General features: G+C 42.0%; 1 long non-coding RNA gene across 4 annotated transcripts; it reads right to left on the reverse strand.

Moving 5' to 3' along the window:
* Window positions 1-1,010: 1,010 nt before the first annotated feature.
* Window positions 1,011-21,493, reverse strand: LOC308070168. 4 transcript variants are annotated; one of them, XR_013930643.1, is made up of 3 exons: window positions 16,080-21,493; window positions 13,986-14,097; window positions 1,011-13,889 (listed from the first exon to the last, which is right to left on the reverse strand). It is a non-coding gene; the product is annotated as an uncharacterized lncRNA (long non-coding RNA). The 4 variants fall into 4 exon arrangements; XR_013930644.1 differs by having other exon boundaries at window positions 1,011-14,097; XR_013930645.1 differs by having other exon boundaries at window positions 1,011-11,521; window positions 13,986-21,493.
* Window positions 21,494-21,506: the final 13 nt, after the last annotated feature.

Below are 21,506 nucleotides of genomic sequence, written 5' to 3' on the forward strand. Positions count from 1 at the left end.
CTAATAGGGCAGCCGTGGCTTGCTATAATACCTGGCTTTATCTGCCCTTTTTCTTTCAGTAGTTATAGACCATAAGCACTTTTTTTTTTTTAAACAAAAACATAAGGATGTTTTTGTTAGACCTATCTACAAATGCCTGATGCAAAGGGATTCTTACTGGATTTTCTGGCTAGTATCACAGCCATATGAAGAAGAAAAATACCTGGACCCCGAACAAAAATACATGTGTTTTCAGTCACAGGATAAGGCAAAAGATCATTTTAAGTGTAGCTGGGGCAAAACAGAATTAGTACTTTTGACATTTTCATTTTTCCAATTAATATACATTTTCTTTGCCACTTACCCTTCCCCCCCCAAAAAAAAAACCCAAACCCCAAACAAACAAAAAACCACAAACCCCCAGCCCCCAAAAAACAACAACAACAAAAAAAAAAAAAAACCAAAAAAACATAAACAAAAAAAAACACTGAAAGATTTTGGAAAGTTTCTCTTCGGTTGTTTGAGAATTGTTTGGTATTGTCTCAGGTTAACAGTGATCAGAATAGAGCAGCTTTCCCCAGGACATCTCTCAATCCACCCTTTGTGGACCAGTGCTTTCAGCTTCCCTCTCTGTGCCTCCAATCAACAAGATTTATGTGGCTTTTACTTGTCTCAGACAGGGGAACCTCCTTTGATCCTCCATCACCGCTTTTCACCGAGTAACATGAGCAGCAGCAGTGTTTATCCTTTTGCTGTAAGAAATAATGCACTTTCTAGTCTTCCATGGTGTTAATTCACCAGCTAAACCCAAAGAATTCCCAGAGGGACTCAAGGGGACTCAATGGCAGCCTAGAGAAAGGGCTATGGTATGGAAAAGGACATTTCTTGTGTTGAATCCATGGCTGCGCTGTGTAGATAACATATGTATCGCTTATTTAGCTGTCAAGAGGAATGAAGATTTTCCTTTCTGCAGGCCGATACCAGTAAGTGTTAGCGCATCACTGCAGCAGCTCTAGTTTGGGGGGGGGGGGTTCTAGTTTGGGCTTTTTATTTCTGGTTTGGCTTTTTTTTTTTTTTTTTTTTTGAGGTTTGCTGTTTGCTTGGTTTGTTGGTTGGGTTTGAGGTTTTTTTCTTTCAGAAAAACCTAATGGGGTGAGCAGGTAGAATAAATACTGGCAGAAGCCAATACAGAATGGAGTTTAGGAGAAGCAAAGGGAAAGATAAAGGAAAATCCATCCTGAGGACACTCCTGCTATGGTTTTCATTGGTAACATAACAATTTTGGGCTCAAAAGCACATGAAATAGACTCACAAACTACCCGTGCTGGTATTCAGTTTGCAGAAATTGTATAGTACTATGAGTTAACCTGGCCCCAGAATAGGCAAGATAAACATATTCAAATTTATCTAAGAACTACTATGTAATGAGATCAGTGCATCACTAATGCAGGAAGAAACACAAGAACTGTTTTGATTTCAGAAGAGTTGCTCTTGACATACACCACTGAAAGCCGGGTGTGCTGTTAGAACAGCCGAAGATGTGTTTTTAAGGCTTCTGGAGGAATCCCTTGTGTTTTGTAACACAAAAATTACACCTTACGTGAACTCCTGAAGTCCCTGACAGAACCAAAAGACCTTCTTCTCCTTTCATTTTTACCAAATTCCTCCCAGTTTATACAGATAAAAGAGAGGAGAATAAACAAACGCAGGTTCTGCACTAACACTCTCCAAAGACTCATTAAGCTAATTGTTCACAGGGGCCTGATGCCAGCCTCACCTCCCTGCCTCTCCACCAGCACAGCCAGAGTTTGCTCTGTGTGCCCAGAGCCAGCATTAAGGTAAGCCCTAAGGAAAGCACAGCATCACTGAAATGCAGCACAGCAGTAGTTTCGATACCACCACACTTCAGGGTGTTGTCATGGATATGCAAGCATTGTAATGTATGCTAAGCACTCAGCGGGACCATATTTCCTCTGAAAATGTTGCTCACAGGAAGGGAAATCACATTTCTCTGTTCAACCTGGACTAGTTAAACTTGCATTTGCAAAATGAGTACCAATTTCTTGGTGATTTTTTGCTCTTCAAAGCAAGATTTCTTATGGTATGTCACATCTCCATCACATGCACAAATTCCCCACCCAGAACTGTGACCATTTAGTTACCACAACCTTGCGCACACCAGCCAGATACTCACCTGGAGCAATAGCATATACATTATAAACATTAAACACGCAAGCCTGGCATACAAATATCAATGTTAGTCTGAAATTCAGAATCCGTGTACCAGTAATTCTAATATAAATAAACAAAGGCGACCTACTTTAGTGCATCAGCTCTTCCCTGATACAGATGGTCCTTCCAAGAGTTTCTTTTTGTTCTAGGTTAGAGTTTAATCTTCATTACACAGGTATGACTATGGATCTGCTTAAGCGACTTCAGCAGCTATCGCATTGATCCCAATAAGAAGATTTGGACTGTACTGACTTGCCCAATGTGTCATAGTGGATTTGTGACAGAGATGAAAAGAAAATCCATGAGTCCTGATGCACTCCCTGCTGTTCTCCTCCTTACACAACACTTCGTTACATAAAACTTTTTCTGGAAAAAAGGGAAGGGGGGGGAGAGATGGAAAAAAATAACATCTTTTTGGTTGTAAGCCAGTTTTCTGTATCAACATGGCAGTAGCGTGTGAAGTGAAGCAAGATTTCCTTATAGCACCATGTGACAAGGCTAATCAAAATAAACATCCAAAAAATAAAGAAATTAAGGATGAGGTAGCAGACTGTGGGGAGAGCAGATGGTTATTTAAAATAACAGCAAATTTTCCATGCTGACTGCAACTATAGTTCTTGTCACAAAACATAGTTGTTAATGGCAAAAGAGAAAGCAGAAACATCAGAGTATTTTGTGGGGTTAGTGAAAGCAGAAGGATGAAAAATATATGGGGAAGAGGGTATTTTCAGATGTCTACAAAATCTGCCCCAAATATCAATGGCACTAGAGCAGAGGCAGGGGAAACAGAAATGCAGTAGGTGGAAAGAACATCGTATTGATCACCTTTGTCACACAATATAAAAGTCTCTCACAAGCCCAGGGATCAGACACTGAGCTAAATGAGGCTCTCTTGTCTCCCCAGGAAAAGAAATCTACAAAATCTGTAGTTTATGGTAGTCTGAAACACAGAGAAGAGGCTCCAGCCCCTGAGAAAGGAGCTGGGAAAGGACTGCACTGACAGCTCAGCTCACGCCACAATTCAGCTCCAGCCACTAGCACAGTCCCCAGCCCCACGCACAAATCCATGGCCCCAGTTGGAAGTCATGGCTTTAGCCATTGAGTTTGCTGATCCTGGCACTTTACAGGCTCTTGCCATGAGAAAGGTTTGTTGCCAGGGGTCACCCCCCATACGGGCTGTTCAGCCTTTACTGTATCACACAGAGGTGTGCCAGGTTATAGTCTCTCAACCTGAGCTCTCATTTTACCTTAACCTGAGCTCTCAAAGGATGGGGCAGCAACCACACTTACCCTCCCAAGCACCTCAGTCCCCTCTCATGACTGCCACTCCAGCTGGGCAAGCATCAGCCACACATCAACACACACAGCTCAGCGCTGCTCTGAGTTCTGCTGCACGTGGACTGTCCCCTGCCAGGGCACATAGCGCCGTGCTAGGACACATAGCAAAGTGAGGGGCAGATCATTCCTAGGCTGCAAATTGCATTAAATAATAGCTAAAAAAAAAAAAGCAAAGACGGGTCTTTTCACAGATGGATAGGAGCATGAATCAGTTTGCAAAAAACTTTGTAGCCCTCAAATTTGTACCCAATAGTCAGATGGCTCGTAGGCTCTGATTAGAAACAAAACCCTCAAAACAGCTCCCAGTCATCTGAACATCCTCCATTCATTGTGCAGATGCCATTCCCTGGGCTGTCTCCCTGAAAATTACACTTGAAATATGCCTGGTTTAAAAAAAAAAAAAATAAAAAAAAGTGCAAACAATCTCTTCCTGACTTGATAAATTGAACTGCAGGAACAAAATCTTCTCTCTGTACAAACTAGCCGCTTGACAACTGTGTGGGAAGGTGGGTGGGAGCAGATGGGGAAGGTGGCTCAAAGCACCCAAAAGAATCCATCTTTCTGTACTCCAGCCTGCAGCAGCTGCTGCGGGAAGTGCTCTGGAATAGCAGCCTCCCTCTGCACACCCCAAACGATGCTACAGCACCAATCCAGCCACTCTTGGAGACCTGCTCTTCAAATGTTCTGCAGTCAATAAGAGTTCCAGGTCTGAATAACAAGGCAACAAAGAGTTTATCTACGTGGTCGTCTCTGACCAGGCCACGGCTCACCCCAGACTGGGCAGGACGAGACACTTCACTGAAGACCATACCCAGAGTACCCACCCTCCCTGGACCCATGCTCCCTGCGCTTAAGCCTTCCACACTCATCTCCAAACCTTTCCCAGTGAATTGTAAAATAATGCACCTTTATGGTTCCCCAGGAGGGGCTCTGGGAAGAAAGAGGGGCAGGTGTTTCAACCTGCATCACCACAGCAGAATGGGCAGGCACCCATCTGAAAAAAGTTCCTCTGATTTAAACTCGTCCTTGTCTCACACTGACACTCCCCCATGCCGGCAGCACCGTGCATACCGGCCACTTTCTAGGGCACTATACCCACCAGCATGTTCTTCACAAATTCAAATGTAAATGTGTTGCTGGAATCTCAGGTAAAAGCAGGGAGATGCCGCTTCCGAGAAGGAGAGGATGCTGCCCACCAGCCACCAAGCAGCATCTTGGGTGTCTCAGATTCAACAGAGGGGACCTGGGAGCCTCTGCCTGCAATTTCTCTCTGCCCTGTCACGTGCTGTTTGCAATTTGCCCACTGTTACCTCCACCAACTGTGAACTCGTTACTGACCCTCCGGCAAGGAACGCCAGCAGATTGCCATCGTACTGCCACCCTGTCCCCTGGGACCAGCCATCGAAGTGGGGTCAGCTGAGCAAGGATAACAACCCAACAAAAGACAGAGATGCTTTTATAAGTTCACAGAAAATACCTGTTTCTTCCTGAGCTGCTAAATCTAAACCACTTGTTAATGTGAACCTCGCTTTAAGGCTGAATAATAAAAATAATAATCAGAAATTGCAGACAAATTGCTTCCTCTCTGCAGTTCAAACTTTCAGAAGTGAGCTGTCAGCACGTTGAAAGAATGGGAAGCAGCCGGCTCCGCTTTGCGCTATTAAGTGTTTTTAGCACGCCAGACGCTTTAGGATCTTGGCACAGTGAGCAATAAATGCAGAAGAAGCAGCTTTTCTGTCTCCTGCAGAGGAAGGGGAAGCAGAGGGACATAGTCTAAAGCCTCAAAAGCTGGAGATGACAGTGACACAGAGGATGCAGCTGTACGCTTTTTCCAAAGATGACGGGTTTCCATGGAGCTTACTCCACCCATCATCCGCCGTTTTGTTGGTCATGTGTGGTACCCACCCCTGTCTGGCCTTCTGGATGCAGGAAACCCTGCCAAGTGTCCAGACATTTTAAAGACATAGATAGAGCAACACAACTCCTTTCCCTGACACCTGAGCACTGTAATTGCATCTCTCAGAAAGGTGGAAATTGCCAGGTCGGATCATCCCCAAAGTCCATTTACTCCACTGGCCTTCTCCGACAGTGGCAGCGCTGGATGCTTTGGAAGAAATTGAAAAAAGCCCTGAATACTGCAAGTAGGGCAATGCCCTTGGGTCTGGGAGGCTTGAACCTCATCTGCCTTATTATCTGCATTTTCCTATCCATCCAGCTGAGTTTCTGCCCTAATACAAATATTTGGTTTTACCATGGCTGTAAGACAGCTTTTCTAGGAGTTATTTCATTCCTTGGGCAAAAATATGGGGTTCCTGAGTTTTCTGTTGAAAAGCAGCTTCAGTTCTGTGGCATGAGCTTCTCCTCACTCAGGTACATCTCAGTTCTGGTCTCACACAACTTCCTACTTAAAAATACATTTAGCAGCTATTTCAGCAGGACAAAAGGCAAAGGCAAAGGCTTATTGCCTGCCGAGAAACACAGAATTTTTCATCTGCCTATCCTGATGAGCTGCTGCAGCTGAACAGGAAACTAAAGCATTTTTCCAGTCCTCTTCCTCCTGGGTGATCATCCTTGCAAAAATTAACTGTGGATGCTCACAGTAGTAAAGATCGTGATCTGCTCAAAGGTGTTTTCTGAAGAGAAAGGAAAGTTTTGCTGGGACTCTCAGTTCCTGGTGACTGGATTTTATACAAGATCCTTCTGCAGCATTATCTAGATAAACCGTGACTCGGTTTCCTCAGAAGTCATGCATCTTTGTGCTGGCTTTGCACACCTTTTTTTTTAAACTCTCTGGTATTCTGCAACTGTTTTATATCACCCTATTTTATATTCACCATAGTATCCGAACACTTCCCACATAAAAACTGGGAGTGAATGTAAACTTCAGTTATTTCTTTGTATTTCTTGCACATTGGGGTAAAACCTCAGCTTTGATGGCTTTTTTAAAAAAAAAAAATTCAGATGTTACTATTTGTTTTTCATGTACTATTTCTGGATTAAAAGGGATTTATTGAATAGACATGTGGTTTCCTAAAGATGATTGTATTTGCAGGGACTCAGGGCAAGATGAATCTCATCCCTAGCAGAGGGTATTTCCAGGGTTGTGATACAGGGGTGGGAAAAAGCTGCTGGTAACCCAGAGCAGAACCCCAGTAGGACCCAGTAAGGTACTCGAGCACTGTTAGGACGAGGACAAACAGCAATAACTGACAGGCAGCATTAAACCCGCTCAGGCAGCCCTGTGTCCCGTGCGTGAGGCAGATGTGGTGAGTCACCACGCTGCTGGGGGGGAAGCAGAGCTATAGATACTATATGTGTAGCCTAACACCCAATTTTCTAGTTCCTGCCAGAGCATTTGACTAGAGCTCTTTGGTCTGTTTCATTCAGTTCAGCAAATAATCCTACCTCAGTGGTCTAATGGCACAACAGACGACAGCTTTCTCCAGAGCTGAAGGCCTTGAAATGCAGCATGGCAACTTCATTACAGAATCAATTTATCAGATTACATTAGAGTCCTTCAGATTTCAAAAATGGACACCTGGTGAGCTTCTATATTACATTTCCAAAACTTCTTGCATGTAGCATTTTTCAGTAAGTTTCTTTGCAAATTAATTGGCAGTGTGATTAAATTCTTATTCTGGTACTCTATACAATGATTCAAGAGCCCATGTGAAGATGTAATGAAACATAAGATTAAACTCACTATAGAAACAGAACGGGGGCAGTGACTGGCAATTTTTGCCTGGATTTTTTCTTTTGAAATTAAAGTTCTTGCTGAGCTTTCATACCCCAAAAATTACACATCTATGCCTTTAATAACCTAATAAAGAGTTGCTGCGCAAAACTTCCCAACCTGAAGGATAAAAGACATAATGGAGGCTACTGCCATGTTTACAGACTTTGATTTTCTTTTGAAAAACAGAAAGTCTTCCCAACTATTATCTTCTGTCTCCAGGCACCTGGCCTGTTCAGTGAAGCACCAGCCAGGTAACTAACTCATAACCTTCAGTTTCTTTGCAAACCGTCTGGCCTCAAGGGAGCCGTGCATTTAAAATATCGACAAATCATGTCTGCAAAAGAAGGAAATGACCAAGAATTTAATTCCCCTGCCCACTGCCTAGCTTTGTTTGGGTTCCTCTTGCTCAGCGCCCCATCTCCCACCCATCACAGGCACCATTAGGACCAGAACCAGCAGGATTTTCTGAAGGGAAGCCCCCAAGTCATTCGGGGGACAGGAGAAGTCCATCCCTTTCGCTCAGGTGGGAGGCTCAAAGCTCAGATTCCCCCTCCCCCTTTGCTTTGCCACCTAACAAGCCATGTGTCTCTGGCTGACAGCTTAGCAGGGATGCTCCATGCCTGCTTACAGAAAGGTAGGCAAAAATAGCTCATGCCCTCTGGCTGGAAGGAATCACCTGATCTGCAGACACCTTCCTTGCAAACAGCCTGACCAACAGCCCACAAACGGTGATGGAAAGTCTTCACCAATTAATTTGTGAAAGACTGGGGGGTTCTCATCTGTGATGCCTTTGAAGCGCCTCTATTAGTCTGCTACTATGAATTTTTAATTATTACAAATGAGTTTAAAATCCTGTAAGGAGGCTTTGCTCTCTACAGCTTGTTTGTAGTAAAAACTGGAGAAGGTGCTTCAGAACAGGCTTCTACCAGCAACAGTCCAGCAGGACCAGGGATACAATCCATCACTGTGGGATAATTTGTAATGACACAGAATCCAGACCCAGCTCTGCCCAGCAGACCTGCTCCTAAAAGAAGTCCTAAAACCAAGCAGGTTTGTCACCTCTGATGGCCGTTCATTTGGAAAACCCTTGCAGCTCTCAGAAAAACCCGTTCCAAGAGGCTCTGATGCCCCTTTTCATCAGGTATGGCATAGCAAGGGTGGGAACACAGCACCTCCTGTCAATCACACATCACGCAGGGCACCAGTCACCTCCAAATTCACAAGTGTCCCAGCTGTGTCCATCAGCCAGGGCAAGGTGTGAGGAGCAGGGAGCCCTGCAAATGGGACAGCCTGCTGCTACACAAGCCAAGGAACCTCTAAGGGCTGTTCCCAAATGATTGCAAATACAACAAAGGGGACTAAAAATAAGTGGTTTGCATGTAAAACAGCAATCACAGGCAGTTCCACTTAAATGCTGTGAAACCAAATGTTTTCTACTTACAATTACAGCCCATAATGGCATTTTCTAAAGGATCTTACTGTGCTGTTGACACAGACTAGAAGCTGAATAGGATAGTCCCAATGAAGCCTGATGTGCAATGGGTTGCTGGAAATTTTCTATGCTAAATGGTTCCCTGAACAGCCTGTTCTCCTGCAGAAACCAGGCAGGAGCCCACCTCCAGTGTGACTTGGCTACTGCTCTTCATCTTGCTGTGCCCTTCCACACTCAGCTCAGAGAAACATGAGTATTCAGACAAAAAGTTCTGGAAAACTTAGTCACAGCCTTAGATTTAAGGATGTGTGGGATTAATTACATTGGAAAAATTACACATCAGGAGTTGGAGGCCTGGGGTATTATGGTGATATTTATTTATGGTGAGAAGAAAATCACAGAAAATCAGAAATCTTGTTTTCATGAGAGTGGGGAAGCGTAGCATGTAATCATAATTTTTACTGCGCTTCACCAGCACCAGAAATGTTGACACTAGCACCTCTGCTGCAGCTTCTGCTCAAGATGTAACCCTGCACATATCACAGGGCTGATGGACAAGTTCACCCCTGTCACTTGAACTAACACAGCACCATTACTTCTGCTACTTCTAAACCTCCAACAAAATTGCTTCTTTTCTGCCAAAGGTGCTCTTTTGCTTTATGAGAAGTTTAAGAAAATCCTGTACAGAGAGTAATATCCCAGTCCAAGCTCCCTTTTGAAACTGTTTATTTCTATAGATCAGACATTTTAAACACATTGTTTGTTGCTTTAAACAGTTTTACTCCAAGCACTTCTCGCTATATAAGTGTTAACTCTCTGTCAGTATTTCTTCCAACAGGTAGATTTATGCATGAGGATTAGATGTTAGAGAAATTTGAGTCCAAACCCAGAATGCCTGACTAAAATCTATTCCAGCAGGAATACAACCCAGAGTACAATTCCAGATTATAAACCAGTAAACTAGGCATTTGGGTTTGTATCCCAGATTACCTACTGCGTTTCAGTCTCATCCCTTAAAATCCTGATTGCTGAATATAAGGTAGTCACGGTGGACAGAGACTGAAGACGTAACAGTGAATACTAAGAAAAATCTTCAGTCTGGATTAATTTAACAGTTCACGGTCCTTGGTGTGATGGAGTCGTAACCTGTGGAAAGGTTAGAGAACTAAAGCATTCAGGCTAGAAACCACCACTGCTCTGCTGTATTGTGCACAATAATATCACAGAAGGGACAAATACAAGTAAATTCAAAGATACCAAATTGGTCTTAGTAGCACGAAGTCCTCAACCACAAGATAAATGGTGTCACGGGAGCAAAGGGAAGAAATGCTGTGAGAACTTTAACACGCACTGAATTTCAGGGGGTGTAATGCAGGTATCCACCCCCCCAGAATCATGAGCAGGGCTGCGCTTAACTGCTTGACCTTCTTAAAAGAAAACTGCTCTTGCAGTATGAACTCAGAGCTACATTTAAGTACTTGTAAAGCTACACTGAATTTTGAAAGGAAGAAACTGTCGGAGTGTACCAAGAAGACAAGTAATTAGGCTGCGTTAATCTTTGGTTGCCCCTATTCCGTAGGATGACCTGAATTCACAAGTTATGTGATCTCTGAAGTCTACGTAACCACTGGGTCAAGCCACGAGGATTACACAGAGTTTCCATTCTGAGGCTGAATGCAAATGCACAAAAAACCTGATGATGGTTCTGATGAACATCCAGGTTGCCAGTTGTTGACACCAACAGAGCTTATAAAGCAGCAAAAAGACAGCTGCTTTCATCAAACATCATCAATTTGAGATCTGATGCTTGATCCCACTTATCTTAATTATAACCTTTCATTAACCATCTAAAGAGAAAAACAATTTTAATATAGTATCTCTTGGCAGAACACTCAATTGAACAGTAAATTGAGGGAAAAAATTCAGGTTCACAATGCAGTTAATGGTCATAATGAAAAGCTTTTTTCTTCAGCTGCCCTCTCATTATAATAGGTCACAAAGTTTTAAAATTACATTATCTTCAATGATTGGCTATTTTTTTGCAATGTAAGTAGCAATTGTTGTTCCAAACTGGAAATTAAAACATAGGGTATGGTGACAGAAGAAATTTCTTATATTAGGACATATCACAGATATTCATATTAGCCCTTAACAGGGGTTTACAATTTTTTATTGTCTTGTCTTCTTAGATGTTTGAGAAATGCAGCAATTTAAACCTGCTGGGCGGCCCCTGCCCTTTGTGAATCCACTGAAATGAAACTGCTCCCAGTGCTGTTCACTCGGGAGGTTTCCATCCCACACACACACACAAGGATGTATTCCAGTCCTTTCCCTGGAGCTAGACTCAGACATGAAACTGCCCAAAAGAGCAAATATCTAAGTCTGAGGGTTTGAATTACATCTACGGGTTGTGAATAAACAGAGGATAAACCAAAAAAGCATTGTGTAAAACACGTAGCTACATGGTAGGAATTGTGCTGCCACCCAGACACAGCATCTCCTGGCTGCACCACTGTCAGGCAGTAGTGCCAGCGACTGAACTGAGCAGGTTTAGTCCAGTGTCATAAAACAAGCAATCATCATCATCATCATGTTTAATTGCCTGTTGTTTAAAGTACTTCCTGTTCACTAGAGAGTAATGGCAGCAGCACACATTGTGTATTCACTGTCGAGTAAGTTTGTTACTTTCATTTTCTAGAAAAAAAACACTAGTCAACAAACTTCCTACTATGAACCTGAATATTACCTGTGTTAGAATCAGGAGCTTCAAACAGCCATTGTCAGAACTCATTTTAGAAATTGGTCTGGAAGACAAGCACAAAGACAGCTAATCAGCAATCCTATCTGATAAAACTGATTAGAAAAGCAAAGTTTTGCATGAGCCCACCTTGATCATAGTGAGAGCAAATAGAAACTGCTCTGAATTTGAGCAAATTAGAAAAAAATCCCATCAGGGCACAGAGATAAGGTAATTACAGATATGAATTGCAGCAATAAAAGATGAAAGTGGAAAATGAGATGGGATTCTTTTTCTCCACAATTTGACTAAGCTGATTCAAGAAGAATAACTTAAAAAAATCAAAGTGGTGAATGCAGCTTATAATGTTCTTGGGTTCCTCTTCCAGAGCAGACTGTAGGCATAGAGGAAAATGTATCAGCTCTCCTGAACTTCCCGACCTGCACTGCAGATAAATTACACTTCTGCACGTGCGCACGTGAACAGCTACACACCTTATAGATGAAGCTATTTTCCAAGGGTGGAAAGATTCCTGTTTCATCCCACCACCGATCATCGAAAATATTCTGATGGAATCAATCAGACTCCCCTTCAATGGAGAGAAATTAAATGAATGTAGTAGCAAGACTCACTAAAACAGCTTTAGAAACTGCTATACACAACATGGGGAGGAACTGCCGCTTTCCTTGCTGTGCCTGTGCATAAAAGCCACCACAGATCATCACTCAGAAAGGCAACGGCTGATTAAATGTTGTCCTGTGCAAGACTAGAACTTCTGAAATGAGAATACCATCAAAATCGCCTCTGAGGATGGAAGTTTGGTGGCTGTATAAGGACAGCAGTCATGTTAGACCCAGGGCTAATTTTAAATCTGTGTTTCTATCACTTTCATTGATGAAAATCCTTCCCATTAAAAAAAAAAAAAAAGTAATTATGAGACTACTTTCAAAAGGATCATTTAACAAAGGCAGTGAATGACCCAGCATTTTAAATTTGCTGCAAACATTATTTTTTCCACCTCTCATTTTAGGTCTTTCTCCACTTGGGCTATTGAGCATTTGGTCTTCAGGTTAAGAAATAAAAGGGAGGGCAGCGGAACCAGATATAAGGGGGAAATGACAGCAGGAGAAAGGTCAGCATAAAAGGGAATTTCTGAGAAACTCAGCTGACAAGTAAATTTGGTAGAAGGTTCTTGCACTCAACAGAGCTGGATGATTTTGTCCTCTGACCAAGGTCAGGTGGTTCTTCTAAGGTCACACGACCCTTCCTTTAAAAGCATCAAACAAAACATTGGTAGATGCAAGTTCTTTTCTAAACTTACCACAATTGTAAATATTTTCTAGTGGAGACTTAGTCATTCAAATGAAAAACTGTGGTGATTACGTTTAACATCACCAAAAGTAGAGAGCACTTCAGGTAATAGCTTCCAGGGAGGGGAAATAAAACACTGGGAATAAAGCCATCCTCTAAATCTTGTAAATATTTATTATCATTGCATGAACAATTCAGAATTCTGGTCTGCGTTGTTAATAGGACCCATTATAGTTCACCTGAGCCCCAAATTCCCTACTGTTAAGGCAAAACAGATTTTTTTTCTTTAATTCTGATTATTTTCTTAAAGTACATTGTACTATATTGTATGGATGGATGTGTATGGATTCCAAATGAACTTTCATCCGCTTCTAACAGTCATTCAAAAAAGAAAAACTTTTGCAAGTCAGAAATATGTGATTGAACAATTATCTCAGGACTGCTTGTGAACATAGGGACTAAAAAATTAGTGTATCTGAAGTTGCTGCAAAAAGAATTTCCTAATTTTTTTAGGCTTTGATATCTCACAGCAGCAAAGAGAGCTGGGAGGAGAGCTGCGTTCTGAAGTACTTGGAGTTAGCTCTGAGGTATAGCCAGTGTGGCAAATGTAAATTACAGGCATCAAATTTTCCTTCACATATATACAGTCCCTAAAATTCAAAGTGCACAGATACCTGCTTTGAGATCTGTGAGTTAACAAACCGTCCCTTGGCCAGGATGACATTAGTCATTAACAAATGCACCAGCGCTGTGTGAACGGTCAGCTCTGCCTCTATCCCATCCAGCCAGACCAAGACATCTTGGCAGATCTGAAAACTAGTTAGTGAACAAGATTAGAAAAAAGGAGGAGATTTATCCTCCCGAATTCTTTTGCCCATGCAGCAGATTCACAGATAGGTATGAAGTGGTTGGGGAATTACAGAGCTCTGACATTCCCTAGGATATTCTTCAATTACTTCTCCAACGCCAAAAGGACAATCTGTAGCCAGTGCTACTTCTCTACCCTCCTACTCCTAACAGCTTCCTAAGGGATGATCTAAAGTCTTCCAAAGCCAGGAGAAAGAGCTCCGCAGATATCGGTACATTCCATATCAGCATTTCCTTTGGACAGTGGAGGTTCTTTTCTAATGGGAATGTAAGAAAAATGTGAGTAATTCACATCAGCAGCAGAGATGGTTTTAAGAATGGGATAAGAGCAAGAGCTACTTGATTACTCTTACATGGACTGGAGGATGACTCAGTAACACCAGGATGTGTAGGTGGGATCCAAAGCCAGCCAAAGCATGACGTGCACCTGAGCATCAGTCTCATGCCTTACCTTCCTCTTTTAATCTATAAAGAAATAGTTAGCAAGCTTTTAAAAGTATGGCCCCAACACACATGATAAAATCAAATAGATATTTCCTTTAAAACTTTCTCACATAGTTAAATGTTGATGTTACCTATTATGAAGGAAATTGAGAGCTTCCTACCATTCAGAAAATTACTTAAATTTGATACTTTACCTGTGATAATTGTCTCAAGGAGCATAAAACCAGCATGAATGGCTGAGGCAATTGAGAAATTCTGAATAGGAGGAGAAACTCTGACTCTTTCCAAAAAGCTTACAGTCACAGCTTGCTGGGAAAAGCTGTGAAATGTGCTGAGGGGCTTTGTCACTAACATGATTATGCAAAGCAGATGACAGTAATAGCACTGCCCTGCCATCACTTACAATGGCATCTGCTCTCTTTCAATTTTATGTAATTTTCATTGAATTTAGGTCCTTCAGGTTGCCCTGCCATAGGATTCATGTGAAAATGAAATCCTTACTCTAAGCAACTGATGCAGTTGAAGAAATGGGAAGTGTTAAGGCTGCTATCCATTATGCAAAGGGCGGAAGATTAGTTCAAAAATGCAGAGAGAAAATCTATTTAAATGTGCAAGTTTTCAGTTACTTCCATTCCAGAAAAAAATGAGGTTATCCTAAACAGAGGTCTGTATATCACAGCTGGCTTCAGAATACTCTAACATATGTGTTCAGATGGGAATTATGATATATATGTAAAATCGCTTACAGACCCAACCCAGCAAAAAATGCATTCCGGTAGGAATCTGAGGTGGAGTTTGGAGTGAATGCTCACTTCTGCTAGCTTGAAATAGCAATTTTGGGATAGAGGCTACTGAGTGACATAAATAAGGGATAAAGCGGGACCAGTAATTTAAAGGTTGACAGTGGTGTTAGCGAAGTAGTAGAGCACACTGGCCAAGTCAACCTGTAGCAATCCACTATAAATTCCCCCAATGACAGAGTTTAATTATGTGGTGCTCCTAGGAGGAAACAGGGCAGAAGGTGGTAATGAGAATTTTGGAGTGCAGTAGAGAACTGCTGATCCAGCAGGCAGGTTTATGCAATTAAGTCTTTCATAAGGTAACATAATTTGCCAAAGTCCTTAAGCAATAGCTCATTGACATCACTGATTTTTATATCATCCCTGTACGGTTTATAAAATCACTGGGTTATGGTATACAAGCAGCAATGCACTGAAATGAAGTTCTGCCTACTGAATCAGAAAACAAAAAAGTGGCTAAGTGTGTCAGCCCATAACAAAAAAATGGCAGGTATTAACTTGGTCATATTGTTAGTTGTATCTGTTCGTTTTTTACAGGAATAGATTTTTTTTAAATATATATATGTATTTATATTTTTATATAGCGATGTCAGTCATGACAGTGTTGTCTGCAGCCTTTCTTTAAACCTGTTTATTTATTGGTGGGGTTTCTTTCCCTCCCGAGACACCCTAGGCATGCACATGGTGAAAACTGACATATCGTTGGCTATGAAGACAGAAACACTTCCATGCTTCAGATCTAATCCAAATACTGTAAATTACTGATATAATTACTTCGGTATTTTTGTGCTGTTTTAGAAGGAATAACTGGCTTTGAAATATGTGCTGTAAATTACAACAAAAAAAGTAAGAGTCACGGGCCTGAAATAGAGTAACCAGCTGTCTCCTGTCTCCTCTTACAGGTGTCTCCTGAAGTGCCACATAAACAGAAATAAGAATACACCCTTGTAGTTTAACCCCAGCCAGCAATTAAGTACCATGTAGCTGCTCGCTCACTCCCCCTCCCCACAGAGGGATGGAGAGGAGGATTGGGAAAAAAAGGTAGAACTCATGGGCTGAGAGAAGAACAATTTGATAATGGAAATAAAATTATGATAATAATAATTGATTATGATGATGATGAAAAGGAGAGGGAAGAGGACAGGAATAAAATCCAAAGAGAAGGGAAAAAAAACCCAAGTGATGCACAGTATAACTGCTCACCATCCGCTGACTGATGCCCAGCCAGATCCTCCGCAGCGATCAGCCCGCCCCAGCCAACTCCCCCAGTTTATATACTGAGCATGACGTCCCATGGTATGGAATGTCCCTTTGGATAGTCCAAGTCAGCTGTTCTGGCTGTGCCCCCTCCCAATTTCTTGTGCCCTCCAGCTCTCTCGCTGGCAGGACCTGAAAAACTGAAAATTCCTTGACTTAGTACAAACATTACCCAGCAACAACTAAGAACATCCGTGTGTTATCATTACTCTCACACCAAATACAAAGCACAGTGTTGTAGTAGCTACTGAAAAGAAAATTAACTCTATCCCAGTGAAACCAGGACAACTCTATATGCAATTCCAACTTCACCAAAATAAATTGATTTATTCTCCTTTAATTAACAATTAAGCATGACTACTATTCTTTTTTTTTCAGTCAGTTTGTTTTAGGATTATTAAAGATAGTGGTATATTGATTGAAAATGGTGAAGGACAAGACTCAGAGACTTTAGGCAACACCGGACGAAGTCGCTCCTGGTCCAGGACAGCAGCATCTGTCTGGCTGAAGGCAAACTCTGACCCATCTTAAGAGCACCTCCTACCAATAGAGCCACTGCAAATATATTGATGATTTCTGAGAATCCAGTTTCTTCTCCATGTGGTGGACTTCACACCCAGTGAAGGTGTGTGAAGTGTGTGAAAGTGATGAATTCAGCTCAACAGATAAAGCTCCATCAATAATGTTGCTTTATCAAGCATTCCTTACTGCAAGTAATTATGTTCTTTGCACATGAGGATAAACCCAGAATTATACGGCTCTGGTTTGGTTCCGTAAATCAAATGCAGGCTTGCCATTTTAGAATCAAAACAGAAGTGTTTGTAAAACAAAACAGGAGACAGGACAGGCCTGTTTTCCATGACTAAAGAGGAAAAAAGATATTGTTACTAGCACTCTACAGACTCTCTTGTTTCAGAAACATGCTGAATCTAGAGACATATTTCTATAAATCAGACAAGTTCAGATGTTCTTTGACAAGTTACTTGGCTTAGGCCTGGATGATGCTACTGACTTATCATCCCTGCAAGCCAAACTCCAAACTACCCTGATGTTTCCACAGCTTTCTGTAACACCAGCAGTGCCTGGCCGACTGCAGCTGCAGTTTGTTCCCAACACCCCAGTGTCTGCCAGCGCAGAGGGTCTGCCCAAGGAAGCAATTTAAACATCACCCAGGTGCTGTAGCCTAAAGTATGATAATGCTGCTGAAGGGTACTTGTGAGTACCCTAACACACTCAAAGCTGAAATGCAAGAAAAGGGCCCTAACAGAACCTCCCAAACAAACAGTTCTGTCAAGGTTTGTATGTGCTTGAAGGAGCACACGTGCTTTATGAAAATCTGCTGCCACCCTCCGCCACAGCGCCAGGCTGAGCAGGGTTGTCATTTTAATGTCAGCTCATCAGGTTTAGTGTTTGTCTTGCTTTCCTTCTGAAGATCCTTTCTCTTTATGCTGGCTCTTATTTATTTTTAGAAGTAGTATTTTTGTCCTGAAAAATGCATTTAAAAAAATGCCCCAGAGAAGAAAATGAGGACCTGAACAATCCTGATCACAACACTGAAACTGTTGGGGAAAGGAATCCCTTCTAGATTTATGCCCACTAGCTGGGCTGGCGTGGCTTTAGTTTAGCAGGCACTTTAGGCACTATCAATAAAAATAACCTTCAGTAAAACATGGTATTGTCTTCCCATGTTGGTTTGGCATAGCCAGGGATTCATGAACTGGTTCTTGTGCTCACCTTGAACTGGTTCATTCTAAATCCACCGGTTCTTCTTTACACTCCTCTGTAAGCCTGGGATATGTTGAATTTATTAAACTGAAAAACCAGTAAGATGGCTTTTCCTTCTCCAGTCCCCGCACTGCACTGGGATATTCTAAAGCATAACAGCAGCAGTAATGAATACCTCTGTGCGTGCTTAGAGATGGTTATTTGCACTGTTTTCAATCTATTTTTCTAAGGCTTGCCATCTGATGCCCATCTAGTATGTAGCCTCTCTCTGCTGGGAGAATGAGCACAACCAATCACAAGGGAAAAGTTCAGTTCAAGAACATATGTCTCAGCAAACAGAATGTATCCTCTATCTGACAGCTGCTTCCCTCTTCCTTGTTGCTTCACTCCCCCCCTCTTATTTTGAATTACATTTCATATTTTACCCCTGTAAGAAACCAAGCAGGCCTGAGAGTGAACTCCCCACTCAATGTCCTTGTTTAAAATAATCAAACACACCTTTTTGCTAAGAATTGAGGTAACTGGAACAAAGCCGGGACGTATCTCCTTGCCCACCATTGGAAGAGTCAATGCTGCTCTAAAGGGCTGTGTGATAAGACTCCAACAAATAGGTTTATCTTTTTGATTCTTCCTTGTTGACAGGTTTAATGGGGAGCAAAGCACATCTATTTCAAATTATCTTCATTGGTGTATTAAAAGATATGCAAAATGATCAAGCTCCAACTTTTGGACAATTCCCCATGCAGCTCTTAAAACAAAACTTCCCGCAGACTACACACTGAAAAAAAACCCAAATTTTGAAAGTACAGCTAAAGCTTACAAATCAGATCAGAACTCCTCTTTTCAGGAGGTCTTCACCAGTCAGAAACGATACTATATTTGGAAATACTGAAATACGCCAAGGCACTGAGATTACTTATCTTGTCAGAGGATTTATGGACCTGAGAGTAATTTGGTGCAGGACTAGGTCCCAAAGGTACCGTACTCCTGCATGTAAAAACTATGTATGCCATGAAAATGGCATAATACTGTAGCTAATTACCCAGGTTGTCAAAAATTAAACCCAGCTATGGCTAGCAACACACATTCAGCATCAGGTAGCAGTGACTGCTGAGCCCACCCATCAGCTTTAGCAGGGATCTGGGTCTGTGGTCTCAAGCAAACGGCAGCACTTCTCTTTCTTAATTTCTGCAGAACAAAGCTGGTAATGCTCTCCAGGGATCTCAGGAGGTTTCATTCACCTATGTAAGAAAAATTCTGTTAGATTTTATATCAAAGATGTACTAAGCCCCACCACCACCACCACCACCACCTGCAAAGGTTAAGTGTCTGGTTTTAATGCAAAAGTATGCAGATGATATTCTTTTACAAACGTTCACATGGCGTACCAAAAATTATCCAGGATTCAGAATGAAGTTTCTACTTTGTTACGGGCACTAAAACATGGTGTTCTAAAATAATGACAGAAATAACTGTAGCCATATTGCTTATCCCAGAAATCCACCGCTTCTAGAGAGAATGCCAAATGCTAGGCATATTTCTCAGTTGTTGCAATCTCTTACAAAATATCAGATTGTCTCTCCAGGGGGACATGACCTGATCCAGCAAAGGGCTGGGCATCCTTACTTGATATAACAGGCAGCCAGGTTTCTAAGGCTGAAAGCAAGAAGAAAAAGAGAGGAATTAAATTGTGCATGTCTTACATGACTAGTATCTGCTTAAAACCAAAAGTAAGATTTAAACTTGAACGAGAGGAGGATATTTTTTTCAGACTCTGAAAAATCTGTTCAGTGAGGGGAAAAAATAACCTCTAAAACGTAAAGAGAGAAAAACCTAACTCTGGTCTGAATCCAGGTAGAGGCTGTCTGCAGCATTATTACAGGCTCCTGGATGTTTCCTAGAGGCATTGAAAAAGACAAGGACATTTAGACATAGGGAAATGTAATTATTTGTGATTGAAACAAAATAGCAGCCAGTTTATGCATATATTCTTCCTGTTGAATTAACATTATTCTACCAAATTAAATTATTTTCATAAGCTTTTGTACTTTCAGAGGTAGCCATATGTTTTTTCACATTCTGTTTCACGTGCTACTTTTTTTAGTCATCAGAACTTCACGACATAAAAATTGCTATCTGAGTTGACACGGTTATTCCCTCTTGATGATAGTCTTTAAGTAGAAGCATAATATGACAGATGAGAGTGCTGAAACTCAGTGTTACACACAGACTTAAAAATAATAATAAAAAAATTATTCCTGCAAAACTTTGAAAACTGTTCTACGGGGGAACAATTTTTATACTCTGTAATTTATTTGCTTTTCTTCCTTCCTTCATTTTTCTGTGCCTAGAAACATGTGTATGAAAACAGGAATTTAGTTGTTGAGGAACTGATCTACCCCCGCTGTGCAGTCATCACAGGAAACCATAACCCTCTCTTTGGGTAGCAGCTTAAGACTTGGGTAGCAGCATAGATCAAATAAATATTGGAAGATTAAACAGGTCTGTGATCCATATTGGATTTAGGGCTGGACTTAACTGGAAAAGCACACAGACTTGTACCTGAGATCAGCAAAATCTTGTTGATAGATAATTTTGCCTCAAAATGAAGAAAATGGCATGAAGCCTGAGCTGTGTAAAGGCAGGTGCAGCACAACCGTGACAAAGGTACAGAGGTGACAGTAGCCAGAAGAAATATTCCTGGAGATTCCTGTAGTCTTGATGCAGAAAAGTCATTCCAGCACGACCTCTGTCACTGCAAGAAACAGTTATTGCTGGAAAAATTTCAACAGCCTCTAAACCAGACTGGAGCGAGAGACTCCTTTCCATTTTACAGAGGCTAGCCTGAACCCAGCTGGAAATGAGGATTTGTAGCCAGGATCCACACCACCAAACTTCCCAAGGCTTCACACGTGAGGTTTTGCCTTTAATTCCTCTCAGATGTTTACTTAATGCTACATTATTCTGTTTTGGGTGTAAGCATTACATCAGGCCTCCAAGAATGATACGGGTCAAGTTAATTCTTTGGACAAGAAAGGTGCCGAAAGTTTACCATTTTTGAAAATTGCATCTTTCCCTTCCTGCTTTTTGTTCTTTGGAGAATTTTCATTAAGGTAATCCCTCTTTGCTTGCAAGTGTTTGCTCCTACTGCGTTATTATTCATCCAGAACAGTCATTCTTTGCAAATGATTTTTATTTGCTATTGGACTAAGTTTAATGCTGCAGAAAGGATTAACATTTCGAGTGAGGAGTGAGCAATAGGCAAACTTGATCACCTGAGCAACACAAGGCCCACTTCATGCCTTTGTATCTAATTATACCTCACAAGGTAAAAAAACCAAACCACCCTATCGATGAAGGGACAATACATTCTCTTCCTTGCCCAACAAAATGGGGTTTTTCACACCTGACATAATGGGGAAAGCTGGTGGGTCCCGCATCTCCCCAACACGCTGGGTGCTGTTATTGACAGGCATCGATGTCAGGGTGACAAACACGATGCTGTGGCCCCAGGGACAAGCGGTTCGGGGACCCTGCCGCGCTCGGGTCCCCCCCAGCGCCACGGGAACTGCCCCAGCCAGGCCAGGCCCGGCCCGGCCCGGCCCCGAGCCCCGGGGCGCCCCCCTGGCTCCCGCAGCCCCCAAACGC

Source organism: Falco punctatus (assembly GCF_963210335.1).
Source record: "Falco punctatus genome assembly, chromosome: 10".
Lineage (NCBI taxonomy): Eukaryota > Metazoa > Chordata > Aves > Falconiformes > Falconidae > Falco > Falco punctatus.